Genomic DNA, 24,880 nt, shown 5'->3' with positions numbered 1-24,880 from the left:
ATTTATTTATTTTTTGTCCCCAACTCCCATCCCACCCCTGATTAACAGCAATTTCTCATGCAAATTAACTAATCTGTACTCGTGTTGTTTCACTAATTCCAGCATGCAATATCAAGCTATGACACAACGCCATCTAAGGGTCAAACTCAGGTACTGCTTCTTTGACCCAGCATGCAGTATTTTATCCAAGTATCAATACACACAGAGAAAGGAGCTGTTTTAAGACAAATCCATATCATAGGATCCGTGCTTTTGGCCAGATCTGCATTTGTATGGTGTGGAATGTGTGATTTCCTTGTATTACTGTGTGTGTGTGTGTGTGTGTGTGTGAGGTCTTGGGAAAAGGGACACAGAAGAAACTACATGTCTGTAAACAAGGGGTGCAACTTGTCACCCAAAAAACTGAGGAACTTTTCATCCTTTATTTTAGTGTTAAGCTTCTATCTGTGGTTCATTAAACGGAAATTCCTGCTCAGAGATTATTCCATTATTATGTCATATTTCCAAAACACTTCATACCACTTGTGCAAGGGTATTTCAGTTTGGCTTGCTGCTCCCTACACATGTTAAATAGTTCTTCTCATCTTTTTTCGTTGTTTTTTTTCTTTCTTTAATTTTCCAGAAGAAGCTTGTTTAACCTTTTTTTTTTACTGGTTTTAACCACTGCAGCCCTGGTTTTAAGTTAATCCAGTGGACTGCACACATCACCATGTTATTAACTATACCCAACCATACATTAATAAAGACAATTTCAAGGCCACTGTATTGTCTGTCTCCACAGTTTAGAGCATAGGTCTCCTTATGATGGACTCTAAGAACAACTCTACCTTTCCTGATGCACAAAAATCTGTTGCACAATATTGCACATGGTGATCAGTGTTTATATTCATTCATAGTTTTTTAGTAACATTTGTGGGTTGCATAAAAGATTGAAGTGGATTAAAAAATGTGTGGCATGTAACAAAGTACTAAGTGTTGGTGTCTGTTAGTTAATCAGTGTCGACCAACCAGAGTGAATTACATTTACAGCCCCCTGGAACAGTCTGCTGATAAATGTCTTGCTCAAGGGCACAAGAGGTGATAGAGGAAATTTCTAGTTCACGGTTTGAACCTAGGACGTTCAGGTTGCCAGGTTGCTATTCTACAACCACTACATTTGGTGCAAGAATCTCTATAAGAGAGTGTGCATGCTGTTTTGTGTGTTTTCATTCTCTTAAAAGATGGAAAAAAAGTTTCTGAGTTGTGTTTTCAGAGCTGCAGCCAAGATCAGTATCATTTAGGTCCAGAGTCAGACCCCTCAAAACCAAGACCGCCGAAGTGAAACCTCTGAAACCAAAAAAGTTGGTCTTAACTGACATCATATCTCCATGACAAAGCCCTGCAGCAAAAACTATCACAGCTTTGTTCCTTCAAACCCTACATATATGAACTAGAATGACTACATTACTGTAATGAAATATCTTTGTACTTAAAAAGCAGCTCATTCAAGAACAAAAAGGCAAAACCCTACAGTGTAGATCAAAATGTACTGGTCCAGACAGAAAACCCAAAAAAAGCCAGGTGATCAAGACTCCAGCTCCTGATTTCTGTGAATGTGTAAGTCCCTGTTTTTTGTTTGAGGAATTGATTGCAGTTACTACAGGATTTTTGATTTCCATACAGTTAGAGCAGGAGTTGGCACATGCCCAGTGAAGTCATTTGATGGTATATATTCCAGTTCCGTAGAATTTGACAAAACAATTATAGAAGTGTCCAGGTACCAAGGTCATAGCGAAGAGTGAGGGATGAGAATGAAGCCTGCATGGTAAGCCAGGTTGTGGAGAACTGGGAAAGAAAAAAATCAATAGCACTTTTGCTGTGATGGAAGCTCACTCAAGACCAAAGGTGCTGGTCTCCTCCACAGCAGTGAGCATCTTCTCGTAGAGCATGGAGAAGGAGGGGTAGGGAGGGAGATCCAGGTGGTTAAAGCAGTGTGTGAGCCCTGCACAAACATATAAAGGACAATGTGGCATTAGCTGATTGATCATCAGTGTGGATTAACACATACAAGTTATTGTAAGTCATTGTGAGACACTAGACATAAAAAAATGCTCAGAAATACCGTGGGAGGGAGGGTCACTTTGCCCCATTTCTCCACACAGAATCGACGTGGGCCGTTGCTGCCCCGCAGAGAGGCAAAAACCTCATAGGGAATGCTGGAAGTGCCTGTAACAAACTGGAAAAAAATAAAGTACATGTCGACTTGGCTAATTTCACTGATCTTACGGAGTCAGTAATGTTCTTTTTCAGTAAGAGTTCCCTTATGCTCACCAAGGCTGCATTTATTAGTTTATTTTTTGTAAGTTATATTCATGAGCTTTTTGTACCTTTTATTTTGAGAGGACAGTGGAGAGATGACAGGAGAGGATTGGGACGGAGAGAGGGGAGCGGATCAGCAAATTATTGTTTGCTTAGAAGAAGTTTCAAAAGAACAGCATTTATCTTTAAAACATTATAAATGTCATTACTGTCACTTTTGGTAAATTGAATGCACCTTTGCTACCCAAAAGTATTAATTTATTTAAAAAAATAATAACTTCAAGCTTTTGAATGGTAGTATATCAAACCCATTCTGTTTGTGAGATCTGGGTGTACCTGAAGGAGTCGTAGTCTCTGTTCATTGTTGAAACGCCTCCACTGCAAGCCCAAACCATCGAATCACTATGTGGTTATCATGGTAACCTTCAAAGACAGAGATAAAGTCACACTTATGGATATCCTGCTCTAATACATACATTATAATATCCTGGTGTAAAACAACACCTGAATCTCTTCCGGCAACATACCTCCTCTGTATTCTGTATGGCTTCTCCAATCGGCTAGGTCAATCTCCGCTGTCCCAGCAATGACCAGCTCCAGCTCTCGTGCATCAAACACGGAGACGAGTCGCGACGTCCACCACCTGTGCAGTCACATGGTCTCAGATCAACCAGAGTTAAATCATGAGTCATTAATATTCACAGACGCAGATGACATCATACCTCATAGAATCCTCTCACGAGACTCTCGGCCTCTGCTGGGCCACACCTCTCTCAATCCGCCACTTCACCATGCGTTCAATGTACTCTTTCTTGTTCTTGTCTGACACAGGGATGCCAGACCCACCCGGCTTCAGCTCACGCTCTGTAATCTGACATAAAGAAACCTCCAGTTTCACTCTCATATTATATCATTTCACAATAACCTTGGCTAACTAAAATAGATTTAACATTTCTAAAGATACTTGTACTGGCCGGTACAAAATTTGCAGAGATAAACTTGTTCTTATCACTTTTCAAGTGCTAATTCCATTGTTAAGTGTTATGATTGGTTCTTAGAGTGTTGCTAGGGTGGTTTGGGTGGTTACTAGGGTGTTGCTAATGAGGTTTTTAGGCTGTTGTGGCTGGGATGTTTTGCATATTTGCTTGTTTATTTGGATATTTGCAGGAATTGAATATAGTTTTTTACTAACTGCCTGGCGAAAACTACAATCATTTCACCAAAAAAGCAAATCATTTCACTTAGAAAACTAATATAACAGAAAAACAGAAAAAATATGAAAAGTATGTTTTAAAGGTTTTTTTTTTTTTTTAGATTTGATTTTGCCTTTATTATGATAGCACAGTGTGGAGTACATAGGAAGTGAAGTGGAGGGGAGGGATTCGAAATCGGGACACCCATAATGCAACACTAGGCTATTGCTCCAACTTTTTTCATTTCATTTGATTTTAATGTTTTACGATAACTAAAATAAAGCTGAAACAATATGAAATATAAATATTGGATGAAAAACTTACAACTCAAAAATTGAAACAAAAAAACAAAATTAATGCTTAATGGACAATAAAATGACAAAAAGCACATAAAGAATACTACTTTGAATTTAAAAAGAAAACTGAAAATATAAAAAATGTCATTTTAATATTAATTGCACAATAATTATTCAAAATATGCATAAATACTATTCATAATAATACATACTAACGGTCTACAAATAATACTAAAAATAACACTTTCGCAGATATGTTACTCTTGTGGCCGTTTAGGGCTTTTCTAGATGTAAATGTAGAATAGTGCTCAAATATTTACCATCAAATATTGAGAGATCAGCTAAATCCCAGATTAGTCCTCTAAATATACTTGTGCTATCAGCCAACACACACAAACACACACACCCATAAGCCATTAGTACCTGTCCAAACACCTCCTCATTGACAGTAAAGGTGAGGTCTAGCATATCCTCAATGTCATTGTCCTTCATCCACTGGAGGCTCTGATGGAACTCCTCATCCAAAAACTCTAGATCACTCAAATCACATGGACTGCAGAGAGATATAAATTACATATTTAGTGACAGAATTAACAGATGTTACCATCCTCAAGAGCTTAAAGTGAAGACTCACATGCGAAGAAGGCCTTTGTAGAAGGGTCGGGTGAAGAATGCATCCAATAGGTACTGATGAATTAGAGCAAGCCCCAGGATGCGTCCACTGAACCGGAACCTATAGAAGACAAGGTTATTAAAATAATAATAATAATACCCTTTGGACATTGGTTGTAAAATTCAATTCAATTCATCCATCCATTGATCGATTACCATTCATGATGGTTGTCCACAAAGGCTGACATGGGGCTGATCTGCACAGTGTAAGTGTCATTAGCTGAGTATTCAAATAGTCCATAGTATGGGTTGAAGAGCTCACGGGAAACCAGGAAGAAGAACTCTCTGGATGGACCACTGTAGTCCAGCCTGAAGAAAAACAGACGGCTATATATAATGCACTGACAGTTTCCAATCAATGCACAAATATATGTAATAATACTGTAATGTGGTTTAGGTTACAAAATGTAAAATGAACTAAAGTGGCATCTTCATTTAAATTACAGCTACAGTTATGAGTCAGCTTTGGACGTCTGTATGAGATAAACACCTGTTGTAATGTAGAAACGTCACTTAAATGATCTCATAATACCAACCCTTCTTCTCCAACAAAGCTGACGTAAAGCCTGCTTCTCTGGAGGTCTTTTGCGAGAATAATACACATGATCTGGTTTGAAGCATCCTCCAGCAGGTGGTCTCTTCTAATTATTAACCTAGAAAACAGTATTTAAACCCCATTAGGACACAATAAACCAGAGGATCCAGAGAAGGACAGATTAATTTAAGCATATCAAAGTGTCTTCCCTATTTGGTGCTGACAGTTTATCTTGATGCACCATATGTCTAAAGATCTAGAAACAACCAAGTTATGTAAAGGGATACTCCATCCCTAAATGCTTGTTCGTCTTCGGAACACAATTTAAGATATCTTAAATTGTGTTCCGAATATGAATTAAGCTTTTACGGTTTTGGAACGATATAGGGATAAGTGATTAATGACAAAATTTTCATTTTTGGGATGGAGTAACCCTTTAATGTTTTACAATGCTAATTTCTTGGTAGAAATGCAAAATAAAGTGAAAAAAAAAATGTGCATTTATCAATATATTTTGACTTATTTCAAGTATTAGACTCCATCGGACAGAATTTCAGTTCTTTCACAAACCACCGAACTGGTGGACATCAGATGTTTGTTGTTGATGGAGATTATCAAATGTTTTTGAAGATGGAACTCACTTTCACTTTTCCCCCGCCCCTGGCCATAAGCCCTTGGTTTTCCATTTTTTTTTATTGCGGTAAAAGCTTCTTAGTTTGGCCTCAAAATCCCGCTTGTAGGGTGCAGGGGCTCGAGCATTGGCTCGTGGAGTTCCTGTGAGCAAAAGAAGATGTGAATAGATGGAATGAAAAAGTGGTTGAAACCTACCTTGGCAAATCCATCCCAATGCAAGGCTCTTCCAACATTTAAAAGCAAATATATCACAATCAGAATAACTGTTTTTAAACTCATGCATGATCAGGTAAACATACAGATTAGTCCACCCCGGGGATCTTCCACTTTTGTTATTTTTCATTATATGTTAAGTTTCATTATTCAGTCTTGTAATGGCGGATACAAGGCATGAAAAAGGGGGGAAACAGGGAATTATTTGGTAAAAAACGTGAGTCCGGGTCATGTGAGATCTCACCAGGGGAGCTCTGTGGGGAGGCATGAAGAGTAGCTGGAGAGCAGTAAGGCATTGGGCGGCACATAAGACATCACTTCCTCTTCAAACAGGCTGCAAGGAGAGAGGGCCAGGTAACAGGTGTGTGTATTCTAACCTGAGCTAGGTGTACAAAGTCAGGCCATCATAAAATATGCACAGCTTTTGTTTTTTTACATACTGTTCGTACACTACCATTCAAAGGTTTTGGGTTGATTTAAATTTTAAAGATTTTTTAATGTTTTTTTGTTGTTGTTGTTGTTGTTTTGCTTTTCTTTTTTGAAAGAAATCTCTTAGGCTCATCAAGCCTGCATTTATTTGATCAAAAATACAATACCAACAGTAATATTGTGGAATATAATTACAATTTATAATAACTACTTACAAGTTTAATATATTACAACAATTTTAATTTATTACATTTATTACAATTTAAATTTATTACATTTTATCAGGATTCTTTTGATGAAAGAATGTTTAAAAACAGCATTTATTTAAAATGAGAAATCATAATTACTTTTAGTTTTACTATAAACTCATCTCTCTGTGTTTTATAATCACATTTACTGTTTCTTTTGATCAATTTAATGCGTACTTGTTGAGTAAATGTATTTACTTCAAAAAAAAAATCTGACCCCAAACATTTGAACACTAGCTTCCAGTACATACACAGTCAACTAATGCATGCCTATCTCAAGCAAAGGCAAAACAGGCAGGCATATGATTAGCTGTAATTAATATGATGCAAAAGCCGTGCACACTAACCTGAGCAACATAACTAGGTCTGCATCACTGGACAGACGGGCCAACCCAGTTTGACCCTTCATTGCGGATGAACTGAACCTTCTCTCTAAACCAAAAAAATAAATTAAAAAAGGAACATTTTAGCATTTAGCACAATCTCTTAAATGTACAGTATAAATTCTGCACTCTGTTGACATCTGTTGTTAAAACACAAAACGGTAGGAAAATGTACCTAAGGGAGTGGTTCTCACGAGCTCCGGCTGTCTTTCTTGCAGAATCTCAAAAAAATGTTGGGTTGTCTCAGAAAGGCGACAATCTTCTCATTATAAGCTGTAAAAACACAGATGTGTAATGTGTTATGATATGTCAGTGTGTGCACATTTTGTAAACATGTGATTGCACACTCACCTACAGGCACCAAGTCCTGATACTGACTGTTTCTTGACGACCGGCCCTGGATGGGAGGACTCGGAGAGCGAGAGTCATCTGCCACCTGAAACATGAGAGGAGGCTTCACGATTTCAGTGTATATTCCTAATGACCAGTGTTGGGGAAAGTTACTTTGCATAGTAATGCATTACAATGTTGAGTTACTCTCTAAAAAAGTATTATGTTACTAAGTTACTTTTTATGGAAAGTAATGTGTTACATTACTTTTGATCTACTTTTTAAAATCCGGGCAGGGTTTGCTTGCTTGTTTTTAATATAAAAAAATTATTTTACAAATGTAAAAGCCCTTTTCACAACAAAAGTGAAATAAATACGCCTCAGGCTGAAGGAAATGTAAATTCATGTCTGTACAGTAGAGTGCGCAGTCATGAAGAATATGAAGAAAGTTCAACACTATTCTGCAATAACAAAAATGAAACACAAATGTCATGCTTATTATGGCTGAATTGGATCATCGAAGGTCAGTAGCAAACACTATTGTTAATAAAATGGGACTAAATACATAAATTATATTTGTCTTATTTAAGATATTTAATTATTGCAGGGTTGTATAATATTCTAAGTTTGCGTTTGACTGTTCTCATTTATTTTGAGGAATACTGAATCTGTTTTTGTGCAGGTGAGATGAGTAAATACATGTTCATATTTAGTCTAGAACTACAGTAAGCATCATGTTCACACAGCACACACAACACCTCTGCACTTACTCCCGATTTCTCTCAACATGGCAACACGAGAGCTGTCAGTCCAGACATGGTAAATAAATTAACTGGCATTAGTTATTTCAAAAAGTAACTCAGATATTTCCTTCTAATTTAAAAAGTAATGTGTTACTTTACTAGTTACTTAAAAAAAGTAATCTGATTATGTAACTCGCGTTACTTGGAAATGCATTACCCCCAACACTGCTAAGGACAATGCCCCATTAAAGTTTTTTGAGATACAAGCAATTAATTCAGTATTATAGTTAGAGAAACTAGGATATTAGACAGCACATTAAAAAAAAAAAACACGTCCAGGTGCAAAGAGATTTTCACAGAACTGACAAAATGCTCTTTTTGTTTAGCACTTTATTTAACTCTACCATTCAAAAACTTATGGCAGTGAATGTGTATTACTGAAATCTGCACTGTATACAGAACTAGAGTTCTCACCTCTCCTGCACTGTGGCTGCGCTGGCGGGACAGGTGCTGTCGGTGAGCCAGCAGGCCGCTGGACCGGGGAGTTCTGTAAGGGCAGCCGTGGGTCAATAAATGTTGTGGCACGACAGTTATGATCCACAAAAAAGGGCTGTGATACATAAACACATAGATAGAGAGTGTGAGTATACAGAACGGACAGGCCAGTTAGAATAAATAAGACAAGCATCTGTTCATTGTTCCTGTCAGAGACACTAATTAAGGCATTAGGAAGCCCACCAGATGGGCTTACATGAACATCCTAAAACTCAGCTTTCAGTTTTCTGTCACTACATTTTGTCGCATTAGGACTACTCATATGCAGGTCTAGAGGCCCCTAAGAAAGAACAGGTGCACATCTCCCAAGGGGAGAAAAAATACAAACACACCTTCAAGTATCAGTGTGGTCCCGTGTTTTTCATCTCCCAGCCCCGTGGCAGCTCCAGCTGCTTGTTGGAGAACAGATTGAGGAAGTTGACAAGGGCCGGTTGTGCTGGTACCGTTCGAAAGTCAATTTGGTTGAACGTTCCCGTCGAACTTTACTGATCATGTGCTTCAGACATGTATTACTTGTTGAACATGCGAATAAGCACTCTAAAGGGAAATGAAGAAAACAAATCAGAAAATTATTGTTAAAACAACTCTTAATACTTTATTTCTGATTGGCCAGTCGAATCACTGAGCAATTAAATATTTTGTTTATAATGGCCTGACATGGATAGGCTGACTGTTTTCTGTGGGCAATATGCCACTGCTCTACAGTCCTCATTTTATTCTATATTTTCTCTCATATCATTGAAAGTTAAACTAGCAAATTAGCACCATTTTGCAACAACAGTTAGTTTACCAAATCCAGGAAAAATGACCTGAGAGAACTCGAATATGAAATGTAAGCAGGAAACTTTTGTTAGATGGCTAGAAGCTCAGGAGTCCCCATTAATGCAATAAGACAAAAAACAGAGCTCAGAAAAACAAAGTGAGAGACACAAAGACCTAAATGACACAGAATTTAAAATAGAGGAAAACATTTTACAATGTAGCTAAAATGTATATAATACATAGAGAAAAAAAAACATATTGTGGACACAAATTAAGAATTAGTTCCCACAACTTGTGAATTTGTGGCACGTTCTCTTGTTTTTCCCTCACGTGTTTTGTGTGGTGCTCTGTAGTTCGTAATAATGCCGGCTATATATTATCATGACTTAGTTTAAGGTGTGTGTGTGTGTGTGTGGTGTGTGTGTGTGTTGTGTCGTGTGTGTGAAGCACTGATATCTGTGTCTCCGTGTGCTGTCAGCTCACAGGATTAGAATGCAGGACAGAGAATAAGTCTGGACTGGAGAGGAACTTTGCACCAGGAGACTGAAGCAGCAAAGCCAGACGAGAACGTGAGTTGGCTTGAACCCCTAAAGCTGTCCCCTTCGGTATTCTACACGAGAACAGACACATCAACAAGCACAGACTGAACAAAATCCACTCATTCTACCCCCGATTATGCCATTTTACATTTATCTCAGCATACTGATCTTTTACTTTCCCAAACACCATCATCTGTAGTTCTCACTTTGAAATTGCCAGCTTACCACCGATGGAGTGGGGCAGCAGTTCTGTCTCTTCAGAAGGAGGATCATCCACGCTTTTGTTCCTCAGACCTTTTCCCTAGTCATTGTTCGACGAATACTCTGATACCTGCCAGAGAGACAATACAGAAATCACTTTTTTTTTTTTTTTTTGAAAAGTATTACATTACTTTGCACAATCAAAATCCAAGTATAATTTTTTTCATTCCATTCATCTTGTCACAATAATTTCTTTTCAGCTATTTTCTTTTAAGTGGACAGGTAAGTTCTTGAATTTGATGTAAAAATCCATGCTGGGAAATCTATCGGCTTCACATGACCCTCTCATGAAATATCAGGATTCCTACTGAAATTACTGCTTTTGCTCAGTGAATTTTGCATACAAAGGTGAATGTGACCACACCTGTGCTCTAGCAATTTTTGCTTTTCAAGAACTTCATAAGAAGATTAATGTATGGTAAGCCTGTAAAGAATGATCTTAGAATGTTTTAAATTTAGTCACAATAACATTAGGAGAATATTCTGTTTGCTGGGTGTCCTTTCAGTATTAAGTTCGATTTTCAGCTTTGTAATATGACATGTGAAAAATATAAGTTATTTATCTAACCTGCGGTTGAGCTGCTCCATCTGCAGAATGGAGCTGGAGCGGGTCAGACCCTGAGGAGCAGGTGGGCCAGTGGGTCTCTGCCATGTGGTGGTGCGGTTCACATGATCCACAAAGAAGATACGGCCATGACTGTCAATACGAGCCTCCCAGTCTGAGAAAAGAAAGGTGGGAAATCAGAATGGCGAGTAGAGTGTGATGGTACATTATTATGCTGTCAAGCCGAAATTACATTCAGTAATTTGGCGAAAGTGTCTTTACAACAAACAGATAACACATAAGCAACGTGTTTACACACACATAAAAGACACGGAAGCACATGCAGACATACAGAAACACATACACACACTCACTAGGAGGTAAGGGCTCGTCCACACGCTGGTATCGGTGGATGTCTTGTCTTACAGACGGCAGAGAACTAACATGCTGATCGCCGTTGATCTGAGGGGACACCTGCAATATTTTACATACAGCATCAGGATGTATTCTAAACTCATATTTGATTCCTTTTCCATCTTAAAATGAATTGTCAAGTGAAGGGCAGCTCAATGATTCTGAGAATACCTAATTCTGATTCTATCTCAGTAATGAAGGTCTCAGAATCCACAGATTCTCCATCTACTGATGGCATTAACTCCTCTTCTTCTTCATCCTCCTGTGACACACCGGCTGTCGCCTCCAGGCTCCATCTTCTGGACATAGTGTCCTCAGTCACAATCTTCACATTCCTCGTCCTCGTTGGCTGATGGTTCTGGTTTGGGGGTGGGGCACCTCCAAAGTCCCTCTCTAGCTCAATTGTTTGGGACGGTTTCTTCAGAACCAACCTCGTAAGTTGTGGGTGGGTCATCTGAAAGATCTTCTCCCCCTGGGTCAATGGCTGCCTCTGCCCCTTGTTCTGCCGCTCCTATAAGATCAAGTTCATAGAGAACGATTACCTTCCCCTCTCTTTGTATTTATTGGCATCAAAACATTTCAGGTCAAGTGCAAGGGTCAGAAGATCCAACACTCAATCATGTGACATTTATTATTTTGCTCTACCTATTAATTCAATCAACGTACATTAAAAATGCTGTTCATACATTTCTCTATCTATTCATAAAATAATTTTATAGGGGTCATATGATGCAATCTCAGTTTTTCCTTTCTCTTTGGAGTGTTATACGCGCTCTGTGAATAAAATAGATCTGTAAATTTGCAAAGACTAAAGTCTCAAATCCAAAGAGATATTCTTTATGAAAGTTAAGAGGCAACCACGCCCCCCTAAAATGGCTTGTTCTAACACGCCCCACATTCTCTAAATCATGATGTGGGAAGATTTGCATAACGCGTCCAGATGTTCACGCAAAGAAAGAAAGGCGTAACATTTATTCTCTCTGTAGTATTGTTGTTGCCTCCGCAGCCACCATGTCATGGAGACACCGTGTGTTTCGTTGTGAAAGCGAAACTAATTTGTTTGACCTTCCAAAAGAGGACGATATCTGCTTCATCATCTTACAGCTGATCCGTGCTGGTCGCTGAGGAAATACATCAAACTTCGCGCTGTGGATCACCGGATCGGCTTTCACTGTGGACGAAGTGGAGTCCAGCCCGGGGTCATTCTCAAGCTAAGCCTTCGCTCACTCAGACCACTGTGTGTGACGCGTGTGTTTCGTTGTGAAAGCAAACAACTACTTTGTTTGGCCGTCCAAAAGAGGACACGACTAGAAATCACGTGGTTAAGTATTTACAACACTGTTCCAGAACAGTTCAACCCAAGTATTCAGATGTGTGCAGCACATTTTATGGAGGAATGTTTCCTGATCCGCCGGTGTTCTGACTCACAGTACATTTTTTATATTGAAAGAAATTTGCCACTGATGATTGAGCAGTGTAGAGTAGCGCTTGTTGTTTGTCATTTCTCCAATCACTAATGCAGACCTGATTTAATGTTTATGCAGCGCGATGCAACACAATGCGTAAAAAGATAGTATAAGTTATTATAATCATTATTATCACTAATTCTGTCCCCACTGGATGCAACAAATGCTTCGTTTGTTATGGATTTTATTGGTTTTGTCTCATAGCGTCGGGAGACAGCATTACAGTATGTTAAGGGGCGTAACATTTCAGTCACATGCTTGAGGTATTCAGCCAATCACAACGCACTGGAAAGCTGGCCAATCAGAGCACACCTCTAACTACAGAGAGATGAGCTTTGTAAAAACCGACGTGTTTCAGAAAGGCGTGGCATAGAGGAGGAATAATAATGTACAGTATGTGGAAAATAATGTGTTTTTTAACCTTAAACAACAAACACATTTCATTACACCAAATACACAAAATAATGTTCTTTTTAGCAACATCATATGACCTCTTTAATTTATGAATTTTGATATTTTAGGCCATAAAAGGGTGATCAAACTGTCATTGTATCATACTGAAGAATAAACATTCATTAAAAGAATTAAATTCTTGAAAAGCAAACTTTATTAAGAAATTTGGCATAATCTTTTATTATTATTTCTTCAAAGTCATGTGGTGTAACCAATATGCAGATAATTTGATCTTTTTATGACAAAGCAAGTGGAACATCTCCGAAGTAAAATGTTCTGGGTGATAAATATTATATATATTATAAATATTATATATATATATATATAGATATATTTATATATTTATATTTTGTTTTCATTTTAGTTTTGTTTAGGTTTTAGTAATTTTGTTATGTAGTAATTTCTATTAGTTTTAGTTTTCTATGTTTATATTTATACACGATTTAGATTTTTGTTTTAGTAATTTAAGTACTTAAACATTTTTATTTCCAAAACATTTCTAATTTTGTGGATTTTTATTTTTCATATATTTTTTATCATTAATTTTTGAATGTTTTAATGATTTTTTAATGATTTTTATTAGTTTTAGTTAACAATTACAACACTGATTTAAACTAGATTTGTAAAAGGACTGGACACTTTTAAATGTCATTGACCCACTTAAAAACTTAAATAAATTAAGTCTTCTTTCAGTTAACCCTCAACTGACCTGAGAAGCAGACGCAAGGCCCGGGCAGCAGTCAGATGCCATTGAAGAGATATCAACTTCAGTTGCCAGCTCCTCACTGGGTGCCACCCCCTCTTCCTCATCCTCTTCCTCTTCCTCTTGCCTCTCTATCAGACTGGCGGTTTCCACCTCAGGGGCCACTGAACTTGGCACGACCTCTGGCTCAGGAGCCACCTCTATCCCTATATTCAGAGTCTCTGTTTCAGACTCCATGCCAGCCTCTTCTGGAGGTTCCTCTACAGTTCTTTCAAACACAGGTTCTGTAATTGGTGGTTTTGGGAGGGTGTTTTGAGTCCTTGAAGCACTATTAAATGTAGGCAGCGTAGCCTCTGTAGCAGCGGACCTTTCCTCATCTTCATCTGAGTCAATATGCAACATAGCGCTGAGGCGCGTATGTGTGGGAAAGCTGGATCGTAGTTTGGGAGAAGCTGCCCCAAAAGGCCTATCTCCCGGGCCCTTAGGGGCATCAATGGCATCAAGCTGCTCACTGAAAGAAACCTGGAGCGGGTCAGGTGAAGTAGGGGCTTCATCGTCCAGGGTGGTACCATACATCTCTGTGTCTGGGGAGGTAATGCTGCTCCCTTCCCCATTTCTATGGGAACCCAAGGAGCCGGTGGGGGAAGGGCCTGCTGATGGGACAGGGAGAGGATGGGGCAACTCTTCATCATCCGAAGGGGTTCCAGGAGCTCCATTGAGGGCTGCTGCCCCCAGAATTGTCTCAGGAGAAATGTCTATGAGAAGTGGGTAAAATTATTCCAAAACCATTGAAAATGAACAGCTTAGTCAGCGTAAATGTGCATGTGATCTTACCATCTTGGCCCATAGATGTAACATCCACTTTAAAATGCATTTGACCGCTCACATGATCAGTGGGCAAACGACGACATAGAGAGAAGCTCAGTGATTGGTTCCTGAAGCCATATAAACACACACATTTATTTACACATATTGAGTACTGTTGTAAATTTTGGAGTTGGTAAGATTTGAAAAAAAAAGTCTCTTATGCTCACCAAGGCTGCATTTATTTAATCAAATACAGTTAAACAGTAATATTGTGTAATATAATTTCAGGTTCAAAAGTTGAAAAGAGTGGTGCTGCTTAATATTTTTGTGGAAAACTTGATACGTTTTATCTTCTTTTTTTTTCTCGAGCTTCTTTGATGAATAGAAAGAGAACTGCATGTATTCAAAATAGAAATATTTCTTAACATTACACAAATGTTTTTAATGTCACTAATGTCCTTTTTTTTCTTCAAATAAATGCAGTCTTAGTGAGCATAAGAGATTTCTTTCAAAAACATTTTAAACAGTCTTCTCAACCCCAAGCTTGTGTACAGTAGTGTATTACTGATCAGTTAAACTGTGACTAAAATCAGTGTTTATGTTCAGAAACATGTTTGTTTACATAAATGACACATGATATTGTGGTGATGATCAGATGAAATGCTGCTATGATGCTCACCCTGATGCGTGTCTCTCCAGCAGCATCTGCACCGGAATGGTCAGTTGACCCAGAAAGCGCTTAATAATTGGTCGACTTTTAGCAAACTTGTCTTTAACCTCAATCACTAAGACGTCTGTCATAAGAGCCACAAAAGTGTGTTTCTAGATGGAAAAACAGAGAGAGAGAATTGAAAAAGAAAAAAAAAAAAAAAAAAAAGAATACTATCTTGGTCTGAACTGTTCCAGCACTTGTTTATTTGCCAGTGAATGTGTCTGTATTTTCATGCCCTGCATTAGAGAGTTTGTTTCTCTTTGCATGCGTGTGTGTGTCACCTCTCCATGCCACACAGGATTAGTAGTGTTAGTTGTAATGCCAGATCGTCTCTCTTGGCCATGATGAGAAAATTTTGGAAAGCAACTTCTCTTGCCAGGATGAATGCTCATCTTCAAATACGGGTCTGGATTAAAAAACATCCCCTTCTTCAGCCCCAAAGCCCGGATATCTAAAACAAACAACAGTCCAATTATCAATAAAAACAGCTTGAATAAATCTGCCTGTAGGATAACAGCATTATAAGTTATTTGAAGAGTATAAATCATCATTTGATCATTGCCTTCTGTCTTACACACAGAAAACGTACCTGATAGAGTAAAGCTGACCAATTTTCGGCTGCTGTCCGAAGCTTGCTGTCCTTCACCTTGACCCTCGACCTAGAATATAGACTGATATGAGAGACAACACACACCTGGCCTTCTTATGTAATAAACACAGACTTACAATGATAATTTAAGCAGAAGCTCCCGTATCTATATGACTGAGTTCCCTATATCCATCCAGCGACATGATAAATGGCCTGCACTTATGGGAACAGAGAAATGTCTGACCTTCAAACACATGTGAGGATGCAGTCAAACAGCCATTTAGCACTTAGCACCTCATGTACTGTATAACCTTTACCAGTCCAATCATAGTCTGGCCCTGTAGCAAACAAGACAGCTGCAGAACAGTATTTTTAAATCTTACTGACCCCAAACTTTTGAACTTTGTATGCAACTCATGCAGTTTTCAGCACACAAAAATAGCTCATAAAACACTGGATATATCCAGTGCTTTGTGAGCTATAATGATATCAAAAGAATAATGTCTGCATACACACACACACACACACACTGACCGAGGCTCTGGGGTTCTTGACTGTGATGCAGGGAGTTGTGGCTCTCAGCGCACCGCTTACTCCATGATAGTACTTAAAAGAGATCCTTGTCTCAGCTAGAAGAGATAACCAGAAAAGTGCCAACATAATAAATCTGCCCATCATATTTGTAGAGTCAGCGTGATATTTTGTACCAAATAGAACATTACACTTCCTTTTTATAACCTTAAGCATTGCTAACATGTTCAGTATTTCAAGCTGAATTCTGGGCACCAAAAATGTAAAAACAAGTGAATGCAGTTTCTAAATTCTTCTGTCTAACCTCCTAGTCTATTAAATTTTTTATAACGTCAAGGTGGAGGTCAGCTGTTGGCTGCAGTGTCACTCACCTTCAAGAAAGTAAGGCCCTGCCTCCAGCCTCCAGAAAATCTGACCACACTGTGTACCGTTAACCCCACGGTTCTTGCAATCCCACATATTTGATGGACAGGTCTCATCTGAAAAAAATTTAATAAAAATAAAAATAAATAATTGTATATACATTTGTGTGTGTGCATGTTTATAGCAGCTGACATTAAATCCATTCTGGACATGCCACCTGTCTATTTATTTTCATGTGGCAAATTGGTGGTACAGAGAGCAGAATAAACCCAATTAGCAAAACAGCAGCCCATGATGATGGCAAATTTCACTAGCAATACAGATTCTACAGTGGCAGTGTAAATTACATTACACAGCATTAGTCATCTACTAAAGAACAAATGTAGGGCAGATTACACTGAAGCCATTACTGAATGTCTGCTTAGTTGTCGAAACTTGGAGCCCCTTAGAGATAAGACCCTTGCGAAGGTAAAGTTTTGCTGGCCTTCAATTCAGTGGTTAGTGGCTTTATGCCCAGATGTATCACTTTGCTCCAGTCTCATATTTTTACATGACAGTGAGGATTTGTGATCTCAGTGTTTAAGGAGGAGGACTGAAGGGCACAGCGGGTGAATGGATCTGTCTCTCATAATCTATAAACATGTCCAACAGCATGTATGGTAGCGTCCTGCTACTTTTTATTTAAATTCTACTCGTATGATATTGCGTCTCTATGTTGTAGCTGTACTTTTGTGAGCATTTTTGAAACTTCTTATGTAACTGCCTCCTTAGGATGAATTACTTTGTTTCATTCATACTAATTTGCTTTGGATAAATGTGTATGTTATTATTTTAATAAATGAGAATGTATTTGATTGCCAGTTTGCTTAAATATAAGTTTAAATGGGCTTGATATTATGGACAACATGAATAGAAAGCTGCTTATTTTGTGAGCTGTGCTTTATACATCACTACACTATTGACAGTAAACTACAAACATGACTGTGAAACTGTGAAATTTCGCTAATGTGACGCACCTTTAGTTATCTAGTAGACATGCATAATTTATTTAAATTCATACAATATGACTAGATCAACTCTATTGTAAATCAAGTGTATAAACTCAATTACCCCAATTCTTACCTATGTGGTACATGCCAATCCAGTCTGTAGCATCCACCTCTTCCTTGATATCCCATGTGATGACCAAGTTCTGGCCCCGGCCCAGAGTGAACTCTAAAGTAGAAGCTGTGAGTGAGGATCGTCCTTGAGAACTGACCAGGTCCGTATCACTGTTGGCTCTGAGGAGTCCAACTCCAGCCTGCTCGGCTCCACCGCGCTCGGCTAAGCTCCGAAGATTCTCCGGGCTGAGTGTGTGCCGCACATTTGGGCTCCGTCTACGTCCTGCAGACTCCCGTGTGGCCAGGTGATCCCGCCCCTGAGGCGCCATGCCTGACGCCGGGCCGGAGCGAGGCCTGGACGGGAGTACTGCTGTGGCAAGAGAGGGGCGAATGGTGGCAACTGTGTGGGAGCACGTCTGTAAACTGGGTGAGTTTGAGGAAAAAGCCGGAACGATGGAGAACCCTGACCTGAATCCTGGATCAGAGCTGGGCTGACCTGTAATTGTCTGGACATACAGGTGAAGGACCAGATAGGCCTGTCGTCTGCTATTACCACTTGGCTGTGGTAATGGCTATTGACCTTAACGGTCCGAGAATAAGGTATTTAATTAATCTTTAATGAATCTAAAAGAGCTTAGTTATTTCCATTGATTGGCCAGTGGGATCCAGCTAGCAAGCACAATCCTTCTCGGGTCCTAAGAGAAGATCATCAACACATTCTATCTAAGAATACACAATGAACTAAAGAATATATCTTTAATTCAGATATCTCTGCACTAAGGGTCTTTAAAATCTAATGAACAGGCGTGAGGGGTATGAAAAAAATATGGGAAATGGTAAGGAAAGTGACAAAGAGAGAGAGAGGAACAAGGAAAGAGAAACTTCAGTAAAGAGAAAATACTCAAGTACAGTTAAATGTGAACAGTTATTATATAACATAATTATATATATATATCATTTTGAGATGTACATCACTGAAATTAATGACAACTTGCAGTTCAGTAAGTGATATGTTTTCCCTAACCACTATAGACGATTGTTAATTCCAAAGTTATTTTAGAACTATATTTAAACTATTACAGCATTCTTTAATATTTTTGAATTAGCTTTTATTTTTATATTTTCAGTTTTCATTTTAATTGTAATTTAAGTTTTAGTAATTTTGTTATTGCTTTGTCATGTTTATTAGTTTAAAAAAAAAATTATATAGCTTTATTTTATTTCAGTTTTTTAGTAATTATACTAATGTACTTTAACTATAAACTTATTTATTTGATTTATTAGCCGGTGTAAGCACTTAAGTCTTTACGGTCAAGTGTTCATCTCATTTTTATAATTTTTTGTATTACACTTTATTTTCAGATTTTATTAACAATAACACTTATTAATTTATTAAATGACTTAAATTTCAGCCAGTGACGAACTCTGAAATCTGAACTCTAAAGGTCTTTTGGACTAGTTGTCAAAAGAACCAGTTCATATGAGTCATTTGTTCATGATTTTAACTATACTGGTTGGTTTTTGATTCCCTGAAAAGAATCAGTTCATAAGAGTTATTTGTTCATGAATCACTGGTCTACGCTGGTCACGTATTAGTTTCATGTGCAGCCCATGGGGAAAACTCGAGAAAGGCCTGTTTCCATCTTGTGAAGCTGCTCAGCGGTTAAAATGCACCCAAGAATTCCTAAACAAGCAGCTATACAGACAAATTAAAGAAGTTTATCATAAAAAATACTTGAGGTTACACTTTGGAGAGTTTCCAAATTTCTAAATAGTGCTACTAAACCTACTGATGGAAGGTGATTATTTCTTGTGTATTATAACATATCCTGCTAGAATATAATGTTTCTGCTGGATATACAAACCACATTCAAACTCCATACTCACTAACTTCTATACTGTGAACTTTTAATAATCTATTTATTCACCAATACTGACAAACATTAAACAGTACTTACATAGCGCCCCACGTATGTGCTGCAGTTACTAATGTGGATCACTGGATTGTACGTGTACAATATGTGCACTTGCTTTTTGAAACATTTTAAATTAGAAGTCTTACACTGCAGATTAACAGTGTATTGCATGTCTGAAAACTGCTTGAGCGAGCGTGCATGTGTGTATGAGTGCGTTACAGGAGGTGATGTCAGCACCGAGAGTTTCTGCAGTGTTTGCATGCGGATGACACCTGATCTTACAGCTCATTAAATAGTAAATGAGGTCTGTTCACCTATGCATAAATGCAGTGTTTGCTATCGCTACAGGAACCCCTCTGTGCACTAGCGGAGGTTACTGCAGTCTTTGCTTCTTGACATAACGGGCACCTTGGGAAGCTGGCACAGAGAATGGCACAGGAGCGGAACTGTTCCACTCGCTATAGACCAAAGACATTCAGCAACAGCAGACACAACACAAGTATGGAACTACACACTACTGACTGTTTGACACATCTTGTCAGCTTTTTAGGTGTCATCCATTAACAAACTCAGGACTGCTACTTTCGGCTCAACATGGACGTACCAATTTACTTTAGAATGATTTATAAATATTTTCTTCACAAACATTGTAAGCGTATAATTTGTAAGGCTTTTGATAACCTTAGTGGTTTCTTGCATCTGTTGCAGGGGATAATTCTAGAAAAGGCAAAGAACTACATGGGGTCTTTCTCATATGTCACGAATAATGGATAATGTAATCAAACATTCATTCTGCCATCTCCTGCTCTCCCTCACATCTCAGCCATCTCTCTGCTAAATGAAAATGTGATGCAGCATTATGAATATAGAATAACTGGGGGAGTACTGCAGCATCAGTAATAAGGATATCAAAATCAGCCTGCAAATTATGCAGTGACTTTCAGGGAGCTGACTTTTTAAAGGGATTTCTTTAGGCATTTGTATTACTAGATTACTTAAGCTATATGGCACTTATTACGATATTGCAATCTTGTGGTAAGTTCATAATAATAATAAAAAAGAAAACAAAACTTATTGTGCGTTTTTTGACTGCAAAAAAAAAAAAAAAAAAAAAAAAAAAAAAAAAAAGAACTAAAAAAAGATCAGCTACTGTTGCATATGGTTGCCACTTAAGTTTGTTAGGGTTTATTTGGAATGGAAGACACTAACTAATTTGTAATATAACTATAGGATATCTAATTGAAGTATAGCCTATATTGTTTACTTGTATGAAAATGAACGCATATAAACTTAACACCGCTTAATCTCCCACCCCAATTTCATTTTATCAGCCTCTTAATATTTATTTATAATAATATTTATTTATTGGAGCATTTATTTAAACGTTGGTCTATGTTGTCGAAAAAACAGTAAAAAAATAAAAAAATATTTTTAATTTATTTTTATTACTCAGCAGAAGCGTGTATTACATCATATGAGCTCGATCTTCTCTCGCGCCACTAGGTGCGATCCAGCAGATTCTTCACATGAAGGTTTTTTTTTTTTTTTTTTTTTTTAGTATCTGCAGGTAAAGCCCAGCGCGCACACAAATTCCACAGAGCCGTGACGCCTTTTCTCACGACACGCATCGCATGCAGCGCTATCAGATAACGCAGGGAATTCCCTTCGTCATGTATTCACACATCATGATCTGCAGAGAATCAGCATGCTGCATTAACATAAACCATCATCAGCGCATATGTATTTCTGAACATCTGAGTCAGCCCAGCTAATGCACCGTTATTACATCTAGAAAAATAGATAACTTGCGCAAATGAAAGTCAAGCACAAGATGTAACTAGGCATTAAAACTGCTGAATCATAAAACACATCTCTTTTAACATATCGGCTGCACACTACAGCATGCATCATAACACAGTACATTGTGTAACCGCGTACCTGCGCATCAACGTGATGTGTCCATGGAAACGCCAAAAAAATCCGCGGCGCAAAGGCGAATAACGTGCGTTATTAATGCTCTTTTATCGCTCTTTCCTCTTTAGATTCGCTTTGGCAGCGATGCGTCGCTATTTTCAAGGCCTCTTCATCCACTGTAGCGAGATTTTGTCGCTTACCCGAAGCAGAAATCACGACTGAGGGGATAATTCCCTTCTGCACAGGTTGACAGATGCGCTATAACATCCTGGATTACAGCGCGATCTATCTGATCTTACGCTACTGAAGACTTGATCTCAACGCCTGTGTAATTACACTAGCAAACGGTGATGGGTTTTCCCTGTGGACGTGACACCCGCTCCGGTCCGTCCTCGCAGCGCGTGCAGCGGTGGTAATAAAGCAGTTATAAGGCGCTCCGGAGCTGGAGGCAGTGTGAGAGCGCGGCGGGTCGGCGAGACTGCTGGGGAAACACATCTGTCCTGCACACACAACACGAACCTCTGTGGTTACACCTTCACATCACATGTGCATGGACTGATCAGTCCAGACATCATTATAATGCAGATATAGGCTAAAATAAATTGTTTGCTGTACGATTTGTTACTTTGTTTATAGGTCTGTTTAGGGGAGGATGAAGTAATATAGTAATGATTTTATTTTGTGGTTTCAAGGTATAATAACATTCCCATATCGATTTTATATTTATCCACAACAATACATAGCTTGGAAATCACATTATACTTTTAATAGCATGACACAAGAGTGATATAATCTTTATACCCTAGTACAAAGGATTGTTTAAACACATTTAACACAAAACTATTAAACTGAAATACAATTTTTTACCAGTGAAAGACTGTAAATAACGCAGGAATTATAGATTTCAATAACACTTTATAAACAGGGTTCAATTTATAATACATTATGCAATTGCTAATTTGAATTTCTCAATAACAATAGCCTACTTCTACAGCATTTCTGAGTTAATGTTTAAAACTATGAACAATAGTAACATTAAGCAGCTAAAAAGTATAGTAACATTAAAGTCCCACTGAAACTAAAAACCATAATTCCGCAAATTACTGCAATTGCAGGTTTCAAACAAGGATGGAGACAAAGATGCAAAACTTATGGACTGCAGCTTTAAAAGCAGGATAGGCGATTTGGTTCAAAAACATTTTTGTTATGCTGGTTGAAAAGTCTCTTCACTTCCGATAGCAATCACTATGTTAAGTGGTCTAAAATTATTTATTTGTATTTATATTGTCTGTGGAACAGCATAGGACCATAAATTTTCGTCCAATTACAAATGTTCGGCCTGAACATTACGACAGGCTGTCCTGCCTGCCTGTCAAATGTGTTTGCATACATCATCAGCACGTTCAGGCGAGAAAGAAAGTTGCGCGCAATTTTGTCATCTGCCACTCTAAACGTTTGAGCTCTTTAAAGTAGGATGGATTCTGATTAGCTGTTAGTGTCATTATCGTTTATCGGCTGGAAAATAAAATAATTTTAATTGAAAGTAATTCCATGATATCGTTAATCTCTCGTTATTGTATTAATTGTGTTGTGGACTGCAATTATTTTAAATTTAGAAGAATTTCTTTTTTTTTTTTACTTTAGGTTATCGTCATTAATACGGGCTTTAACATATTTAAAAATGGTGTTATTTGAAAAATTGGTTTGCATTACTTTGAAAAAATCTCATGGGGGAAAAAAAAGTTGAGTCCTCTGGTATTGAAGATTAAGGGCCACATTTCCATTCCACTGTAGATGAATCTTTTCTTTGATGTGACTGTACTTGACTCTATAGCCTGTTCTTGGTTGAGGACCGCATTGGTATCATATCCTGTGGTTTATTCTAAACACTCATAGACCTCGATATTACTCGAGACATGTGTTTACATTAATTCTGTGCCATCCTCAGAGTAAATACTGATGACTATCAATGAGCTGTATGGGCCAAATGATTTATGTATTTATGAATGTGAAGGCCCTTCTGTGAAGCAATTTTAACAGTGCATCAGATATTAGAAGACATTGTGTTTTGTTAATATAGCTATCGGTCTTTCAGCTGAGATGAAAGAACTTCAACATCTCCAGTCAAATGGTGTTTGGCAACTGCAGTGGCCAAATTCAGCCGACTAACAGCCATCTGTTAGGCTGAGAAAAAAAGCAAAATATTATTAAATGTGGCCTAATTAGCAGGAATTAAAATGGCACTGACAAGATGTTTGAGGGATTTTTCTCTGGCATTACTAATGCACATACTGCCCTCTTTTTAAAAGGGACAGTGCACACAAAAAAGAAGATTTTAAAAGAAAATCATAGACTCTCCTGAAATAGTCAAGCTAAAATAAATAAATAACACAAAAAATACAAAAAAAAAAGAAAATAATACAGATTGAAAAAATTAAAAAGATAAAATGAATAAAAATAAATTACTTGAAATATAACTTGGAAATCTAATGAAAATACAAACAATTTTAACAGAAATATCTGGGTACTCTTTGAAATGCTCAAGCATTAAGTAATGTTAACAAGTCAGGAAATAAAAAAAATAGATAAATAAAACTGAAAATTGAAAAACTGAAAAAAAAAAAAAAAACCTTGAAAAAAAAATACTGGAAAAAAAAAAATATCAACAGACAAAAAAATGTAAAAGACTATCCTGGGTACTCTTAGAAGCTGTTAAGCTTAAATATATAAAGCAACAAAAAGTTTTGTGTGACAACCATACCTCAATTTAAGACAAAATTAAGGACAGAACTTTCCTTTCTGGGTTAACAATCCTTAATAATACATAATAATAATAATAATAATAATAATAATAATAATAATAATAATAATACATAATAAAGGTTAAATAATGGCAACACACAGAAAATGTTCACTAAATCTGAGAACCAAACTCTGAGTAAACAATTTTTTATTGGAAACTGCTAGTAGTGCTCAAAAAATTGCACATATTTTTTTTTTGGGTAAAAATAAAATGTTAAGATATATAAACACTAAAAGCCACTGACTCCACAACACGTTATTTAACCTGAGAATGATCAATTTGTTATTTCACCATTTACAAAGCTTAGTGATAACAAGCAAATTACCTTGTTATCCTGCACACTGTAACAATTTAAATTACAAAGCAGGTACACAACATCTCTGACACTTCCTAGCACGTTGTATATTAAATAACAACAAAAACGATGCTCCAGAAATAAGCATTGAAACTGCTCTAATCACTGTATTAAGAAAAG

General features: G+C 37.6%; 1 pseudogene; it reads right to left on the bottom strand.

Annotated features, from left to right (window-relative positions):
- Window positions 1-1,868: 1,868 nt before the first annotated feature.
- On the bottom strand, window positions 1,869-21,954 carry LOC109077325 (annotated as a pseudogene).
- Window positions 21,955-24,880: the final 2,926 nt, after the last annotated feature.

The sequence above is a fragment of the Cyprinus carpio genome, chromosome B9 (assembly GCF_018340385.1).
Source record: "Cyprinus carpio isolate SPL01 chromosome B9, ASM1834038v1, whole genome shotgun sequence".
Taxonomy (NCBI): domain Eukaryota; kingdom Metazoa; phylum Chordata; class Actinopteri; order Cypriniformes; family Cyprinidae; genus Cyprinus; species Cyprinus carpio.
The sequence above is the reverse complement of the archived record's forward strand: the minus strand, read 5'-3'. Positions and strand labels throughout refer to the sequence as shown.